Below are 18,669 nucleotides of genomic sequence, written 5' to 3'. Positions count from 1 at the left end.
TCTGAGAGGTCAACCTCATTTTACTAAAGCCCCTACCTTTTGCATATTTCTCTACCCATCTGTGGCATCCTGCATTCATCATGGCTGCCTGGTGGCAATTTTCTGGGCACCGTCCACAGAGATGTGGGTTTGCGACTTCGCCTGTCATCTGGGCGCAGGTCTGACACCATAGCCTCTCCATCCTGCAGCCAACCTAGTACGGTCTCTGCAGATCTAACCCCGACTTCTAGTGTGTTCCAGCCCATGAGCCAACTGGGTCCAAAATCTATGCTGAGGTTCTCTTCGTGTTCCTTCTCCATCGCCTGAGGAGGGAGATGATTCCTGTTCCAGTTTGGCCTCATTCACTACATGTTCTCTGGTGGGAAAGCAAAGCAAAGCAAACCCCAGAACTCTGGTTTGGTTCTTCGTGATATAAAAACTATTTGGATTTGGTTCGAGGTTGAGCAAACCGGTGCAGTTTGTTCCGGTTTTTGGTTCAGAGTTCAGGCCAAGTCCCTGATCCAGACAGAAAGAATGTCCCTGGAATGCCTCTTCCAAGTAGGGCTCAACAGCTGAAAGGGCTGGGTGTCCAGACGGAGGCCGCCTGCTCGGTAGACACCCAGGGACTTCCCTGCAGCTCCAAGCACAGGCCCCCAGGGCCTTGGGGACAGGGTTTGGCAACACATCTGGCCCAGTTCTCCAAGGGCCGAGCCCGGAAGGTCATGCTGCCTTCCACAGACTGCAAGCAGAACGCCACTGCCCCAAGGGCCAGGCAGCTTGCCCTCAACCCAGAGGACTGGGGAGAGAATGGGAGCAGCTGGGTGGTGGGCGTCACTGTGTAGATCTGTTACAGTTTCCACATAAGCACGGCTCCTGTGATCTCGGTCAAGGCTGAGTGGGAAACAATGTGGCTGGGTGGGCACTGGAGGAGCCAACCAGAGGCATTCAATTTCAAGCTGTTTTTAGCCTGGTGCTCCTTCTGCAAGGCTGGCTGCTCTGAGAGGCTCACAAAGGAACACGCCTGCCTGCCTTTGGCAGGCACTGATTCACAGCACAGTTTCTGGGGGCTGTGCCGCGGTTTCCCTCCCCAGCCAGGAAGCCAGGCAGAGCCAAGGACGAGGCATCAGGAGTGCTTATCCCCAGGGAGCAACTGCAGGGGACAGAGCAGCTGGGGGCACTGGGGACACCTGGCAGTGAATCATCTATCAAGAATTTTGAAAGGAAGATACATATTTCCACTCTAGTCTCCCTCCCACGCTGACTGCACATCAAAGGGGTCCTCGGATGCAGGGAACTCGTCAGCTGGGTCGATCAGGCCCCGACTGCTGGAAACCGGAGGGCCAGGACCAAAAGACACGTCCCTGAGGGACTGCCCCAATTCTGCAACGTGGGAAGACACACACCTCTGGCCACCACGCACGGAGCTGACAAACGCTGTCAAGGGAAACGGAAGGAAAGTTCTGAGAAGATCTCTAGTCCAAATGCCTCCGTTGCCCAGGCTTATTTTTCCTATCCTTACCCTTTAAATAATCGACCAAAAGGCAGCCTTATCAAAGGCAAGTCGGGTGTTCCCTGACTTAGCTTGCAGCCATTTGCATTCTGCCCTGGCTGCCTGGATAGCGAACACTGCCTGAGACACAATCCAGAAATATTTCCTAGTGCTGGCCGCCCTGACAGGATTAGACCGCCAGCACATGAGATTTCAGCTGGGTGTGCTTTGTGTTAAACTATGCTTGCTACGTGCTGGATTCAATTATAGGTTTTCTTACACTTACATCTTCATTAGTTCTATATTGCCGAGTAGACGGAATGTGCTGTCAGCTTTGGGAAAAAAAAAAAAAAAGTGTCATTTTTTTTTTTTTTTCAAGGATTCAACACTGTCCAGTCCTATTAAAAAAAGAAAGGAAAAGAAAATCTTGGCTCAAGCATACATTGCTAATGGGCATGGAATTGATTCACGAGTCTCCGAGTCTAGTTGTATAAAAGTAATTACTGCAACCTCGAGTAATTGGTTCCATATTCAATATTCACAGAAGGCTGCACATGTTTTACATATATATATGTATGTGTATATATATATATATATATATATATATATATATATATATATATATATTGAATTGGGAGAGAATAAAATATAAATAAAAAAAAGAACTATCAGAGAACATTTAAACTACTCATATACATACCCCTAAAAAAAAAAAAAAATCTTTAGTTGTGATAAAGATCTTGAGAGAAACAAACGAAGCAGAGCCGGCAGAGACCAGAGCCCTGAAAACCCCAGCCCCGAAGCCTGGAGAGCAGGCAGTCTGGGCCTGGGAATTCATGTGGAGCGAGGTCTAGGCAGCCCCCCGGAGGCCCATTCTACAGCCAGCAACTGTCAGAATGGGGCAGGCACTTCCTGCTCAGCAACATAGCCTACCCCAAAGTCCTGGCGAAGCCTTTGCCGGGCCCCAGGTCTGTGGAGCTTCATATCCTATGTGTGCCTCTGGGAACCACAGTCCCCACTCTCCCCCAAGTGGGTCCCACAGGGCTATATGGTAATGGCTTAAGCAGGCACAGCATGGGGTGGGACAGAACATCCCCACACAGCTCCAAAAACCACTTTGGGGGAGAAAGGGATCCATGAGGAAAGTCTGCAGACCTGAAGGGACCTTTAGGAGCAAACACAAAGACATTCAGAACTGGAACCTCAGGAAAGGAGTTAAAGGCAGGCCTTCTAGAGTGACATGGGGGCGACAGAATTGATTTCATGGAAATAAACATAAGACTTGACGTTGCTCTCTGTTGCATTTCATGCTTGGTTGGAGCTTGAGATCTCTTGGAGCTTTCTTGTGGCCATCTATAGAATTGCCTCTCTATCCCGGCTTTGTTTCATCTGTGAATGTGATAAGCCTACCTCACACATCTTTACTGGGGCCACTCCTGAAAATGCTGGATTAAAAAAAAGACTTCCACCCGTTTAACAGGAAGCATTGTTCACCCAGGTGCATATGCAAATGTACCTGCTCTACCTTCTGTTACACAGTTCCCCACCTAACCTGAAAGGATAACACCTGATTTGGGGGCTGAGAGGAAGGTACAAGTAGGCAATCAGGTCGCTAATGGGTCACCAAGAGCTAGGAAGCATGGGGTAGTGTAGTGATCCGGTGGGGTGTGCATGCAGTTCCCAGGCTGCTACCGTGGAGCCCACACCACAGCCGGAGCGACTCCTGGCTCCTCTCTGGTGTTATCTCTGGCCAGCCTCTGTGGATCCTCAGCCTGGCAAGAGATTTAAAACATTCTGGCAGTCCTGTGGGGCCTGTTGCATGCCGCCTTTGATTTGGGGCTCTTGATTTAAGTTCCAACCACGTAGTTTTTTGTTTGGGCTCTGTCCTCCTTCTCCTCTTGAACTTGGTTCATCAAAGTCTGTCTTCCAGAAGGGTATCAGGGCCCAACAGTCCTCAGGGGTATTCCTTTGATAGAGAATCCATAGGAGTAGCAGGAGACCCTCCTCCATTAGGAAGTTCAGCCCAAGGACATGAGACATTTTTATTTCTTGATTTTTTTGAAGTTTATTCCTTTTTGAGAGAGATGGGCGGGGGAGGGGCAGAGAGAGGAGACACCGAATCCGAAGCAGGCTCCAGGCCCTGAGCTGTCAGACAGAGCCTGGCACAGGGCTTGAACCCACGAACCACGAGATCATGACCTGAGCCAAAGTCGGACACTTAACCTACTGAGCCGCCCAGGTGCCCGAGACATTTTTAAATAAGAGAATGAAAAATATTAAATGTTTGAAATAAATAACTGGAAATCCAGTTAACACGCAATCGAAGGGCATTTGGGCATCTGAGAAAAGACAATGTGAGTTTTGGGATGCTCCGGAGGCATAAAAGGTGTAAACTCAGGAAAGCTGGACTCAGCACAGCTCCAGTGTTGCAGGGACCTGGCCTAGGGGGTGACGGTGATGCTTTCCCCCAGGATGGCTCAGGGCTCTCCACTCTCCCCATGGAATGGTCAAGCTGCCTGCCATGTGTTCCTGTTTTACAAACTGACGGCAGTTATTGTTAGAAAGGGTTTTGCTGCCAACTTGGAAATATATAGACCGGCAGGACTGGAGAGTGAATTTCAGCTCCTTATCCTGCCGGCTGAGGGCAGCTGCTCATTTCGAATATAAACAGAAGGTACGGGCTGGGAAGTCAGAAGAGACATATCTGCCATCGGTGTTCCACAGGAGCACTTCGGAAAGGACTATCCGAAGGTATATTCTTCTGGAGTTCTGGCTTTGGCTTCCTTCTCTGTAAAATGCTGGAGGCCTTGGGCAGTTGTGAGGATTTAGTACTATAATAAGGCAAGTGGGAACGCTACTGGCAAATAAGGGAGAGGAGAGAAAGAAGGAGAGAGAGAGAGAGACACAAAGAAGATGTTGCCTGTTCCCCCACAAACCAACCCACAGAAAAAAGTAGAGTTGCAATAATCTTCTGCGTTCAAAAAATATTCACTGTTCTGAACACTGTTCTAAATGCCTAGGCTATTACATCAGTGAATAAAGCAGGTGAAAAATGCCTGATCAACCTATGCCTGCAGCTTGATAATCCCTAGACACGTGAGTCACCTGAGCCAATAAATGCCTGTAGCATTTTAGCTAGTTTGAGCTGGGTTTTTTGTTACTTTCAGAGCAATGTGTCCTAACTGCTACTGTCATCCTCTAGACATGGTGACACCTGACCAAACTCTGGGTCTGGTCACATTTCACTCCACATTCAAATTAAGGAGGGACACAAAAGACAAAATGTTCATGTCTCTGTCTGAAAAACCAGCCACCTCTGGGTGGCACACAGCTCTTATAAATAACCAGGAAGCAGATTCAGGCTAGAAAAGGAATTTTAACAATTTCTTTAAAAAAAAAAAAACAAAAAGATAAAAGGGAAAAGAAAAAAGGGCAGAATTCCACAGGAAATTGAAGGGAATTTGGGAGATAGAATGTAGCAAGCTTCATTGGGCCATGGCCAGAACAACTGCCCAGAACAAGCCTCCCCTTATTAAAAAGGACAGCCTGAGTGTCCCAGGGTATTAAGACCTTCCCAGAGCCTCTCACTGGAGATCCGTATAATGAATGGCATTTCTGAGTACAATGTATATATGTTGATAAGCATTTTTTGTTCATTCTGTGCCCCCTGAAGCTCACTTGGGAAAGATAATGCTCTGAACTTTCAGGATCTCCAAGTGTTTCGGGTTTTTTTGTTTTGTTTTGTTTTGTTGTTGTTTTGTTTGCTTTTTTACTAAGTCAGCGTTTTTTTCTTCTACTTTGTAGATGGTGAAATAAACCCCAGTTGTCTTGAAGTCTAACGGGATATGCCCCTCAACTGAAGATCAGGGCTAAAGATCAGAACACAGATGTTCTCAGAAAGATTTGTAAAAGCAACACACACACTCCTTCCCTTATCCTAGAAAGTAATCTAACAGCCTTTTAATAAGCCCTTTCAGTGCTGTAAGTTGCCATGGACAATTCTGCTATTTCTGCCTCATCAGCACCTACTCCTCTATCTTCTGTTAACAACAACCAATTTTCCTTTGGGAGCCAATTTTCCTCCACTCTCAGGCTTGGTGGCTCAGTTAGGTCTGACCCCCTGTCTTGGCTGCAGGACAGGAGGGACAAGCGACCCAGACCCAGCCAATCAGAGCATCACACCCTCCTGGTCACACGATAATTGGTTTAAGAATGGTCCTATGGCTCAAACCAGACCAATGGAAATCAGTCCAACCACTTATGTAGAAATTTGGGGGGGGGGGGGGGGGAACGCTGCTCCTTCTCACTGAGGCTGCTTAGCTGATAGAATGCAAGTCCAGAGGACCTCAGTACTAATGGGAAGATAACAGAACAGATAGTTGGGGACAGATGGAGTCTTGATGACACATTTGGATGCCCCAGATCCAACTGTGCCTAAAGTCAGCCTCTTCAAGATATCTAAGCCAAAATTTTTCCTACTGTTTTTTCTTTTACTTAAACTAGTTATGTCTCTATCATTTTCAACCAATCCTGGCTAATTCGTAAGTAAAGGTATTCCCTACCTGGCCTATCCCTGCCCATACCACACTCAATCGTGGCACTTTAGAATTGCCTGGGCCCCACCATCTACTCCTTCCAAACGCTGTTTATCTTGAAAAAGATGCAGCATTCGCAATGCTGCCCTTCCTTCCATTCTCGCCCTATGAAATCCAGTTGTTTTCAAAGCCGTGACTACAGACCCCATCCACCTCCATTAACCCCATGGGCCTTTTACCCAAGATCTTTTTTTAGAGGCACCCCAACTCCAGTCCTGTACATGATGCTCTTGCGGTGGTAGGCGAGAAAGCACGAACCGGAGTCCTGGTCAACAGGAGCTTACCTGGGGCTTCAGCCTAATGTTGTGAGGCCTGGCTTCTGATTAGTTAGGAAGTGCTCAGAAAAAACAGCAGCTCTAGCACCAGGGAAAGAAAACCAACAGGGCTCTGTCACAGGTGTCTTCGAGTCCTTCCCAGACAGCTCCCTGGGGCCCACAGTAATTACCAAGTGCTTTTCACAAAACCTCACGATCACGCCTCTATGTTCTTTTCTGGAAAGGCCACTGAAGACCCCGCTATCCAGCACGGGGCAAGTGCACAGCCAAGGCCAAGTGGTGGCTCCCTGAGGCTCTCAGATCAAGCGGTGTTCGCATGTACACAGAAAAAGGCTGGCCCCAGGCTCAGAACACTATCCATCACCTTCCAGAAAGAGAGCTGCGGGCCGGGGTTCCACTGACACTCACAGGGCATTAGCAACCTTCTGCTCTGAGGGGGTCGGCAGTAGGCTGAATAATGGCCCTAAGTACCTAGACCCAAAGATGTCCCCGTCCTAATTCCTAGAACCTGCGATTGTGACCTTGGAACAAGGGGCTCTGCCAATGTAATGAAGTTCAAGATCTTGAGATGGCGAGGTGACTCTGCATACTCTGTGGCCCCGTGTGGTCACATATCTCCTAATAAGAGGGGCACAAGGGGAGTCAGAGTCAGAGGAGAAGTCCATGTGATGACAGACGAGAGGCTGCGGTGATGCGTTTTGAAAACAGCAAGTGCCCAGCAGCCAAGGAATGGAGGTGGCTTCCAGCAGGTGGAAAACCCGAGGACATGAATTCTCCTCTAAGGTCGCCAGAGAGCCAACACCTTGACTGCTTTCTGACTTCCAGTCTCCAGAACTGTAATAAATTAAATCTGTGCTGTTTTAAGCCACTACCTTTGTGGTACCAGGAAACTAATTCAGATTATCTGGGTCCAGATGCCAGTGGCAGCTCCCTGCTCAGCCCAAGCAGGGATCTGGTTCCTATGGCTGGGAAAATGCTACAGGTACGTGACAGTGTCCCCATCTCACAGCTCCCATGACATCCTGGTCCTTCCCCTCCTCTGAAGGGAACCCCTGAGCTCAGACTCAGAGCCCTGCTGACCAAAGAGAGCCAGATGGAGGTTCTGAGGGGCAAGGAGGCCAACGTTCCTCCACTAGTCACCAACCTGGCTGTAACTGGATAGGACATCGTGTCTCCTGCTGGCACTTCCCCCAACAGAAGCACGGTAGAGAGAAAGGACAGAAGTACGTGGCCAGTGTAACAAATGACCACAAACATAGTGTCTTTAAAAAAAATTCATTCTCTACCGTTCCAGAAGGCCAGGAGTCCAAAAACTGTCTCACCAGCTAACATCAAGATGGCGGCGGGGCTGGATCCTTTTGGAACTACTGAGGGGAGCATCATATACAGAAACTAGACAATGCGGTTATTACAAAATCAATGGAAATAACTGCAAGTTAAATAAAACCCACCAAAGAGAGGAATCTATTTTCAATGGGGAGTCATCTCTGGGAGAAGCCAAGCTAGCTTCTTCGGGCCATTTCTGTCCTTTGTGCTAATGCTGTATTGGCGAGAATCCTAGTGATCTCCATTCAAGGTAATACACTCATTTGTCCCTTTCCCTCCACTGGACCCTCAGCTGGGACTCAGTAAATTCTAACTGTGTATTCATGTATGGGAGCCAGGTGGGAGAGCTGCAGCCAGTCCTCGCTGGCTTTTACCCAACCTAGAAAGTAGCCAAGTGCCCAGAGCTGCCCTCTCCTCCCACTGTCTGGCCTTATGACCAACAGAATAGAATGTTCCCTGTCCCCACAGACCAAACAAAGGCATAGGAAAATGGTGGCCCTAGGGCATGGCCGTTAATATGCCAACAGACTGCTCTCTGTCAAGATGTTCTCATGGGCAAAAACTTCAACATCAAACCTCAAGACACAACTCCTCTTTCTCCCTAAATTAACATCAGCACTGGAAGAAAGACCTGGCTTGTTGTCATCATCCCCACAAGGGCAACCAATTACTGAGTGCTTACACATACCACTCTGCAGACAGGTGAAGAAATCCAGCCAAGTCCATTGACTCAGCTCAATCCTTATGTTCTTGCCAACAACTGCTGTTCCTACACACAGTTGCTACATCCACATATGATGGGATAGTTCTTCAAAACTACTAACTGGTAAGGGTTTTGTTTGGCTTTTGTTTGTTTCCTGCGATTTCACATTACCCCGGGATGATTCCCCCATTCATGCAGCAGTCAGGGCGTTCTATATCCTTATACCCCAAGGGATGACACACAACCAGAATCTTTTCTTGAGTTGCCAAAGTGTAGAGCCTTCAAGACCCGTAAAGGGCTTATTCGCAAAGGCAACACAATAGACTTTGGATAAGTTGTGATTAGGAAGAGCAAAGCTTCCAATCATACCCAGGTCAAGGTTCCCTAGACCTGAGGGAGCAAAGGACGTGAAGCAAGGGATGAGAGAGGGCACCCTGTCTCCTGCCCCTGGACTTGGCCCAAAGAGAGTGGAGAGGATGACAGGAGGCCCGTGAAGTTTCTCCCAAACCTCAGTCATTAACGTGTCAACACTGTATTTTTGCTGTCACTTTTCACCCATAGTGACATTTACTTGCTTTTTCCCTTTATTTTTTTTTTAATGTTTATTTACTTTTGACAGACAGACACACACACACACACACACACACACACATACACACAGCACAGCACAAGTGGGGGAGGGGCAGAGAGACAGAGGGAGACACAGAATCCAAAGCAGGCTCCAGACTCTGAGCTGTCAGCACAGAGCCCGATGCGGGGCTTGAACTCACGAACTGTGCGATCATGACCTGAGCCGAAGTCGGAGGCTTAATCGACTCAGCCACGCTGGCGTCCCTTGCTTTTTCTCTTTGAATTAACTTTAAAATAACTCTTTTTAAAACCTTGCTTCCTTCCAAGCAAGAATATTCTTAAAATCAGAGACTTGATGTGCTGGTTATATTTTTCTAGTACTCATGAAAATAAATACATAACAATTAACATTTTAAAAACACTTGTGTGTTACCTAAACACTTGCCCTCGGGGAAGTGCTGTTACTACCTCCGGGGAACATGATTACACTTTCAGATGGAAGCCCTAGGGAAGAGGGCGCACAATCAGGAATGAGGGCCCTTTGCAAGGCCCTGGGCAACCACAAGGAACAGGGGCCAGGTTGCGGGGTGTGCTGAAAAACTGAAATTGATGACCCCAGATACAGCCACGGCATTCACCAAAGCTCTGTATGACCACCGGTGAGTGACAAACTGGGAAGTAAATGCCTCGCAAATATTCCTAGTGCCATGAGAACACCCTGACCTTTGATTCTCACAGATAGCAAATGACCTGAGTTGTGGCTCCCTTCCGGACAATAATAAGGATGTGCCCCATGAGCTGTCTGGTCTTTGCTCTGTCTACAAACCCACATGCCCACAGGGGTGAGGCAGACAGTGAGTTCAGTGGGCCTGTGTCAGCCCCAAACCGCAATGCAAGCAGGGGAAAAAATGACCACTGACGCTTGGCCTCGGGAAGCGGGAGACAAGAAGGAACGGTGGGCGCTGTGGAGGACCGGGGGTCAAGCATCAGTTACCCCAGCACCCGCCAGCTGCTTCATGCCCAGACGGGGACTTGCTCTGTCCAGATGTGCAGATTTTTTAAGGCAAGCTGGACAATGACAGTGTTGTGTCTATTCTCTCAATTTGTAAGTACTGACAATCCAAGGTGAAAGAATAAAACTCTCCGGCAAACACCACGTGGGCCAAATTTGGCCCAGGGGCATCTCATTGTAGCCTGCATTTGAACTGTTGAAGGCAGGGGACGGAAGCTCACTTCTCCCTGGAGATAAAACTTTACAGATCTGACCCCACAGTCCCCAAGGCTCCCCTAAGGAGGGCCTGGTTATCCCCACGTTGCAGATGCTGTGATGGAGGAATGTGGTTAAGAGAACAGGCCCCAGTCTCTGGGTTCCTCAGCTGTGTGGCCTTGGACAAGGTACTTTATCTCTCTGCACCTCAGTTTCTTCATCTATAAAGCAAGGTTGAAAATAATGGTATGGCACCAGGAGGGGAGTTAAATGAGATTATGTATGTACCCCCCGGGCACATATTAAACATTCAAACTCTTGGTTCTTGTTAAATGACTTGCCTGAGGTCACACGGCTTGGATATGAAGAACCCACATCAGCTGACACCAAAACCAAAGGTCTTTCCGCCAGACTATATACATCCTGTCACATGACCAGCAAATTATGTCATTAATGTCTGCAAACCACCCCCCCCCCGCCCCCGCCGCCCCAGTTTAACATCGTGCCCAAATCAGACTTCCCAGAAAGTTACCGGGACATATACTTAGCGATGCGCACAGTCTCTCTGTCACAGCCTGGGGATTCAGACTGCGTGAAAGCGCTGTGGGGCCACAGGGAGAGCTCATCACATGAAGCCGCACAGCCTTGCATCCAGACCCAAGCTGCATGACCTCCCCACTCTGAGCCTCAGTATTGCAGCCTGGGAAATAACCATGTCTAAGAGTCACCCCACCAGACTGCAGTGAGGTCTGAATGAAACAACACGAAGGCGAGTTCTTCAGAAACGGGAAGCGCGTCACAACTGCCAGCCTGGTAGCTGATGTCTACAATGATTTAACTCTCTCAGGGCTGCAGAGTCAGCATCCCTGGGTCTGGCTGGACAAGGTCAACCTGCAGCAGAGGGGCCCAGGAAGTGGCCCTGGGTCTCCCTGGCCGAGGGTTGGAGGGGGAGGAGAGGGGAGGGGTCTGTTTCCCACGCCTGGACATTGAGAGATCACGGTGATGGGAATCTGGCAGGGGGAACAATTATTTCTCCTTGCTGACGAACAAAGGAGCCTAGACCTCCAGCTTCCAAATGCAGAATGCAGAGTACTCTCTTGGCCACTATTAACTAATTGACTATGAAGTAAAGAAGTGTGGGAATACACAGCCAAAATAGAAATGAACGTTTTAAGAAATGGATGCCTACCCACAGCACACTTAAGATGTATGCGTTTTATCGTATGTTCAGAAAAAACTATAAGCAAATAGTGGACTCTAACAATATACACGCCGAAGTATACTGGAGATGCGTCTTAGTGGCTGCAACTTACACTGAAATGCACGCCCCGAAATTACAGATGGATGGATGTAGACAGGAAGGGCCGGGTAGGGAGAAAGATGATAAAACCGCACGCAGTTGAATATGAATGCATGTATAGGGGCACACACACCCCAATGTTTATAGCAGCACTTTCATTAATAGCCAAATTATGGAAAGAGTCGACATGTCCATCAACTGATGAATGAATAAAGAAGATGTGGTTTATATATACAATGGAATACTACTTGGCAATGAGAAAGAATGAAATCTGGCCATTTACAGCAACATGGATGGAACTGGAGGGTATTATGCTAAGTGAAATAAGTCAGTCAGAGAAAGACAGATACCATATGTTTTCACTCATATGTGGATCTTGGGAAACTTAACAGAAGCCCATGGGGGAGGGGAAGGGGGGAAAAAGTTACAAACAGAGAGGGAGGGAGGCAAACCATAGGAGACTCTTTTTTTTTATTAAAAATTTTTTTTTAACATTTATTCATTTTTGAGACAGAGAGAGACAGAGCATGAACAGGGGAGGGGCAGAGACAGGGAGACACAGAATCTGAAACAGGCTCCAGGCTCTGAGCTGTCAGCACAGAGCCCGACGCGGGGCTCAAACTCAGGGACCATAAGATCATGACCTGAGCTGAAGTCGGCCGCTTAACTGACTGAGCCACCCAGGTGCCCCCATAGGAGACTCTTAAATGCAGGGAACAAACTGAGGGTTGATGGGGGGTGGGAGGGAGGGGGCAGTGGGTGATGGGCATTGAGGAGGCCACCTGTTGGGATGAGCACTGGGTGTTGTATGGAAGCCAATTTGACAATAAGTTCTATTTAAAAAATATTAATGCGTGTAATTTTTGAAAACTTAAAAAAAATAACTTTTAAAAATACATAAACAATTTTTAAAAGACTAATGCACGTAGACTGTAAGTGGCAGGCATGTGAGCACTCGCTCTAAAAGTCCTCCAACTTTTCTGCATTGTTTGAAAACTTTTTGTAAGACAATGTTAGAAAAGTAGATGCCTAGTAAATAAATTTAATATAGTTGTTCTAATATTAAGCAGGAAAAGCGATCTGTATGATTTCCATTATATAAAGTCTCCTCTGCCACCACGATGGGATGTAAGACATTTTAGGAAAGACTCCCTTTTGAAAAAAGAAAAAGAAAAAACCCCACAAATCTCTGCTGAAATGTTGTCACTGGAGATTTGTACGTCTGCACCTTGAAGGCTTCTGGCCCTCCAGAATCCTCTTTTATGTTTAGGGTGTCTTCAAAGAACATACCCCTCCAGTCATTACCAACATGCATCTGAGAGGGAGAGAAATTGGCAACCAGCTGAGAGGAAAACAGAATTGGGAAGTAACAAGAGATGAAAAGCAACCACTAAAGAGACGGAAGGAAATGGGGTCAGATGAGGACAAACCTGTTTTCAAAACGTGGTCTCCTATTGGCTGCACCAGAATATTTGCCATATTATGCCATGTGAAGAGGGAAACTGAGGCAGAAAGGTGTAAAGAGACCTGCCTCAAGTCACAGAATGCTCCACAAATATAAAAGTCGGGAGTGGTATCTTCACCACCTCTGGAACGGGGTCCGCTTTACCCAATGCACCTGCACTGGGGGGGCCACGCAGTCGGAAGCCGGGAGCAGACGTGCCCAGGGGAGGTGGGGAATACTGCAGGGGGAACGGCAGGAACTGAGGTGGGGAACTGCAGGCGAGGGCCTCCTCCCGGGCCTTCCTTCCATCCCACTGCTTCCAGGTGGGCAAGGAACTCTCTGGAGCTCTGTCCTCGCCCTCTGGGGAAGGCGTTCCTGCCTCCAGGTGTGAGGGAAGGAGAGACCAAAGCGATGCTTATTCCGTCAGCGTCCCTGCCCCTAAGGCAAACCACGTGAGCCTGTCCCCTTCCTGGTATGGAAACCCACAGCGGGTGGTGGGGTCGTGGGCAGACGGGGTGAGGACAACTCTTTTCTGATCAGGTCCCAGCACTCGGCGAGATGAATGCTCCAACAGTAAGTCAGCCTGGAGACGGAGTCCTGAAAATGCTAGTTGAACAGCTTCTTAACTTGGACAGTCACTCAAGCGTAGAATTACTCAAAATATCTTTGCCCATTAAACTGCCCTTTTTTTTTTTTTCTTTACAAAATCTGGCTGTTCTTCCCAAAATGTTTTGACTGGGAATTTCTGAAATGTCTTGAATATCTTGATGTGCAGTTCTTTGCAACAAGGGGAATCTGCCCTGTTCCACACCTCAATGTGCAGCGAAGGTCCAGAGTCAAGGAGCCAGAAGCCATAAAGCTGGAATTACAGTAATGCCATCCTGAGGCCAGAGATAGGAAGCAAGCGTGTCACTCACCCTCGCCCAGTGGAAGTGGCCTCCCAAGACGGGGCCCAATCCAGGAAAATAAACACTGAGGCAGAAGAGGTGACACGAACGAACGGCATCTTAGGACAACAAAGAGCACAGCAGGTGAAAGTTCAGAGTCATTCCATTGACAAAGGCTCTCTGAGCATCTACTGAATACGAAGTACATCCAGAGAGCAGCAGAAAGGGGTGTGTCAGCAGAGCCATGCTGGGCGGTGGGGACGATGGCCACGTGGGGGCTGGGGAGCTCAGGGAGGCAGCGGAAGGCCAACTCGGACAAACCCCCTTCTCAGTCCAGCTCACAAGCCTCCCCGCCCAGGTTCTGGGACCTCACAGTGGCTGCATGATAGTTCCCGGGAAAGGGGGAACTCAGGACACTGAAGGCACAAGAAGCTGGGTGGGGAGTCGGGGAGCAGCCAATGCAGGGCACCTGGGCACCCCTGAGAAACGTTCTGTCCTTGAGCCACTCTGAGACACTCGGCAGCCACACCCTTAACTCAGCCACCACCACTTTTGGTTCTTGAAGCCTGCTGGGTTACCAGACATAGACTCTCTTATAAAAGATGTCCCCAGATTTCTCTTTTTTTTTTTTTTTTTAATTTTTTTAATGTTTATTTATTTTTGAGAGAGAGACAGAGAGATAGAGTGTGAGCGGGAGAGGGTCACAGAGAGAGAGAGAGAGAGGGAGACACAGAATCTGAAACAGGCTCCAGGCTCTGAGCTGTCAGCACAGAGCCCAACGCGGGGCTCGAACTCATGAACGGTGAGATCAGACCTGAGCCGAGGTCGGACGCTTAACGGACTGAGCCACCCAGGCGCCCAAGATGACCCCAGATTTCTTGATTATGGGACTATGTCAGGTTGGCCCCTCTTCTCCACAGAGCAGGAGCGAGGCCAGCTTGCAAGAGGCGGGTCTCCACTCAGCCCTGCGTCTCTACTACCTAAGACGTGAGCTGCGATTCTCCAGAGTCCAGGAAGGATGTATTTGGACTCCTTGGAACGGAGCAGATGCCCTGGCTTCTTGAACTTAATGAGGAGTGAGACACTTAGCTTTGATCTCTGCCCCAAGCCACGGACGATCAAAATACTCTGGATTTGTACTTACGTAGGTAGCTCCATTAGGTAGCTCCATTTTTAGGCAAAATTGCACCCAGCAGCTAAACCAGTGTTGGCACCTCCCAGGTGTAGCATCCCTTAGCTGCCCACACCCAGCCTCATAAGTCTGTGCCTTGGCTCGTCAGCCCCAAAGCGGGACATTAAAGACTTACTGAGCTACATCTTTAATAATATTTTTAAAAAATGTTTAAGAACCACCATAAAAATCCACTGGATGGCATTTTTTTTTCCACTTTGGCAAAACTAGAGTCATCGTCTGTGTTATTACAAACTCAACCACAAGAGAAGAAAGTCAGCCAGTCACAATTTAGAAAATCACATTCCAATAGCCCTAGAAGGGTATATTAGCTGAGCGGAGATGTGTCCAGTCACATCTGTCTTTTTCCACAGACGCTGCTCCCCCAGGCCACTATTGAGCAACCTGTCCCCTTTCCAAGCAGCCTCTGTATGCTGAATACTGACCTGAAGTGATTCTCTGTTTTCTCAAACCTACAGACCAAGAGGCCTTGGATCTGATATAATTTGAGAAGCCCCAGAGACAGATCCCTTGACCTTCCACCCCTCTGCCAATTTAGAGATTCATTGGAGGGAATGTTACTTCTAAAAGGTCCCTTATAAATGCAAGCTGCTCCTGGGAGGGATAATGCATTAAGCCATATAGCCGTTCACACTTTAGTATGAAGTAGTCCGCTAATAGCTACCCTTTATGAAGCATCTCCTCTGGGCCTTGCATGGAAGCAAGAACTTTCAACAGTCACTTACTCAAACTTTGAAGGAATTGAACATTATAAAGCTTTGATGGGGGAAAGTCTGGACATGTCTGATTAACAAGGGGTTAGGATGGAAAGGGACACGGGAGATGGAAGGCCGAGAGGGTAGTATCGACTGTTAGGAGGAACTCAAGATCGTCTTCACAGAGGTGACATTTCAGTGGAATTTTGAAGGATGTGGAGTAGTTCCACAGGTAGCCAAGGCAAAGGAGGGGGAAACAACATGGGAAAGATCCATGTACAATGGCATCCTGTATCAGTCCGAGTGCCAACAGGACTACTCCAATGAAGAGAATTCAAGAAGGGTTTAGTAAACAGATTACTGACAAAGGTGTGGGCAAGATATAGGGAAACCACAAGAGACAGTGCAAGAGTCCAGGGGCTATACCATCCCTGGACCCAAAAGGATGAAGGAAGGCAGCAGTTACGTGAACGCTGAGAGAGAACATTGTATACAGCAGGCCACCTTGAGAGGATCTGCGACTTCTAACGCCCACAGCCAGCCTGAGATGACCCCACAGAATGGAGGCCGAGGAAATAAATACCTGCGCCTCTCTCTCCCTCCCTCCTCAGATCTCCTGCGGGGCTCCCCATCTGCCAGGCCCAACGGGAAGCCAGAGGTCAGGGCAGGAGAGCCTAGGTGATGCACCCCAAGTAGTCAGATTCCTAAGGCTGAGAGCTGGGCAGAGCAGAGTCAGGGTGGATCTGGGGTGGGGGCAGCTGGAAAGCACCCAGCAGTGTGTGAGATGTGGCTAGAGCACGGAGTATGGGTCAGGGTGAGGGGGGCAGCAGAGGGTGTGGGGTGTGGGTGAACACAAAGGAGCCTACCTGTCGAGCTAAGGAGGAGTGGAAACCATTGACCTGCAGTGGTCATAGAGGCAAAGGCCGCTGCCTTTGCTGAGGGCCCTGGGAACAGGCGTCCAGCAAATGATGCGTGGCAGCCAAAAACTCCTGAGCTAAGCCAACACCTTCCCGAGCCTCCCGAGCTGTGCTCTGGAAGCCGACCCCAGCCAGCGGCGTTGTCTCCCGGAGCTCCTGCCACTGCAGAAGAGAGCCTGGGAAAGCAGGGGGGTGGCTACTGAAGGGAGCGCAACCTAGAACATCTTGAACCAATTCAAACCAGCCTATCTCTTTGATTGATATTCCAGTCCACCTTTTCCCCCTTCCACACGTGGAAAGGCGGCCCTGTGACAAGGAGCTCTGCGGGAACAGGTTTCCCAGAAAAACGAAAACTGTCCGTCTGCCTACCCCAAGGGACCACTCCAGGCGGCCAGCCGGGAAGCCAAGGCAGTCCTGCCCTGTAAGGCCTCAGGAAAGAAGATGAGCGCCAGCCCCCTCTCATCTGGGAAACATTAAAATCAATCTCTGAAGTGATTCATTAAAAGTCCTCCAGTGGCAGAAGACCATCACCCAGATGTGAAAATAAACACAGAGGGAAATTCCAGCATTCAGAACTGTTTCAAGTCTTGAAACAAATGCATGGTTATTTCAGGGAAAGGAAGAGTCTATTGACTGTCTTTCCAAGCCCACACAATCCAAGTCAGACTCTCTCCATAGCCAGCAGGCCAGGCAAATTCCCACGATGCCAGATTCAGAAAACTGAAAGCACTCACTTGACTCTCTGGGGCCCTTCCCACTTGAACTTCTCAGCGGCTCCCTGGCCAAGGCCAGTCACCCACACTTACCAAGCTTCTGGTGGTGCAGCCTTCAGCTCAGCCTTCGTAAGCACCGGAAATTAAAGTAGAAGCAATTGTTCCATGCTGCTCTGGAAAAAAAAAAAAGCATAGAAACTAAATGGAGCATGAATCAGTATCAAGCAAAACAGTGTATGCCCTGATTAAAAACAGGAGAAAAATGGGAGCATATTTGGGCACTGATCACATATTATCACATCCAGTGTCTGGCAGAGTAGATGGCACAGGGTAGGCATTTGATAAACATGGAAGGAAGGAAGGAAGGAAGGAAGGAAGGAAGGAAGGAAGGAGGGAAGGAAGGAAGGTGGGAAGGCAGGAAGGCAGGAAGGCAGGAAGGAAGGAAGGAAGGAAGGAGGGAAGGAAAGAAGGCAGGAAGGCAGGAAGGCAGGAAGGAAGGAAGGAAGGAGGGAAGGAAAGAAGGCAGGAAGGCAGGAAGGCAGGAAGGCAGGAAGGCAGGAAGGCAGGAAGGAAGGAAGGAAGGAAGGAAGGAAGGAAAGAAGGCACGAAGGCAGGAAGGAAGGAAGGCAGGCAGGAAGGCAGGAAGGAAGGCAGGCAAGAAGGCAGGAAGGAAGGCAGGAAGGAAGGAAGGAAGGATGGAACGAAGGCAGGCAGGAAGGCAGGCAGGAAGGCAGGAAGGAAGGAAGGAAGGCAGGCAGGCAGGAAGGAAGGAAGGAAGGAAGGAAGGAAGGAAGGAAAGAAAGAAAGAAGAAAAGAAGGAAAGAAGGCAGGAAGGCAGGAAGGCAGGAAGGAAGGAAGGCAGAAAGGCAGGCAGGAAGGCAGGAAGGAAGGCAGGCAGGAAGGCAGGCAGGAAGGCAGGCAGGCAGGAAGGAAGGAAGGAAGGAAGGATGGAAGGAAGGCAGGCAGGCAGGAAGGCAGGAAGGCAGGAAGGAAGGAAGGAAGGAAGGAAGGAAGGCAGGAAGGCAGGAAGGAAGGAAGGAAGGCAGGCAGGCAGGAAGGAAGGAAGGAAGGAAAGAAGGAAAGAAGGAAAGAAGGCAGGAAGGCAGGAAGGAAGGAAGGCAGGAAGGCAGGCAGGAAGGAAGGAAGGATGGAAGGAAGGCAGGCAGGCAGGAAGGCAGGAAGGAAGGCAGGCAGGAAGGAAGGCAGGAAGGAAGGCAGGCAGGAAGGAAGGAAGGCAGGCAGGAAGGAAGGAAGGAAGGAAGGCAGGAAGGAAGGCAGGCAGGCAGGAAGGCAGGAAGGCAGGAAGGCAGGAAGGAAGGAAGGAAGGAGGGTAGGAAGGAAGGAAGGGGGGTTGGTTCTCCACCCATAAGAAACTTG

At 49.0% G+C, this 18,669-nt stretch overlaps 1 long non-coding RNA gene across 4 annotated transcripts in view; it reads right to left on the bottom strand.

The window, feature by feature from the left end:
• LOC132681022 (uncharacterized) overlaps positions 1 to 18,669 on the bottom strand; it is a 253,481-nt gene that overhangs the window by 103,593 nt on the left and 131,219 nt on the right. For all 4 annotated transcript variants that reach the window (XR_013555625.2, XR_013555626.2, XR_013555631.2 and 1 more), the window contains exon 2: positions 17,386 to 17,465. This is a non-coding gene — a long non-coding RNA (uncharacterized LOC132681022). The remainder of the gene's footprint in view (positions 1 to 17,385; positions 17,466 to 18,669) is intronic.

The sequence above is a fragment of the Panthera onca genome, chromosome A1, assembly GCF_046562875.1.
Source record: "Panthera onca isolate mPanOnc1 chromosome A1, mPanOnc1 haplotype 2, whole genome shotgun sequence".
In the NCBI taxonomy this organism is placed as follows: domain Eukaryota; kingdom Metazoa; phylum Chordata; class Mammalia; order Carnivora; family Felidae; genus Panthera; species Panthera onca.
This window is presented reverse-complemented; position numbering and strand designations above follow the sequence as displayed.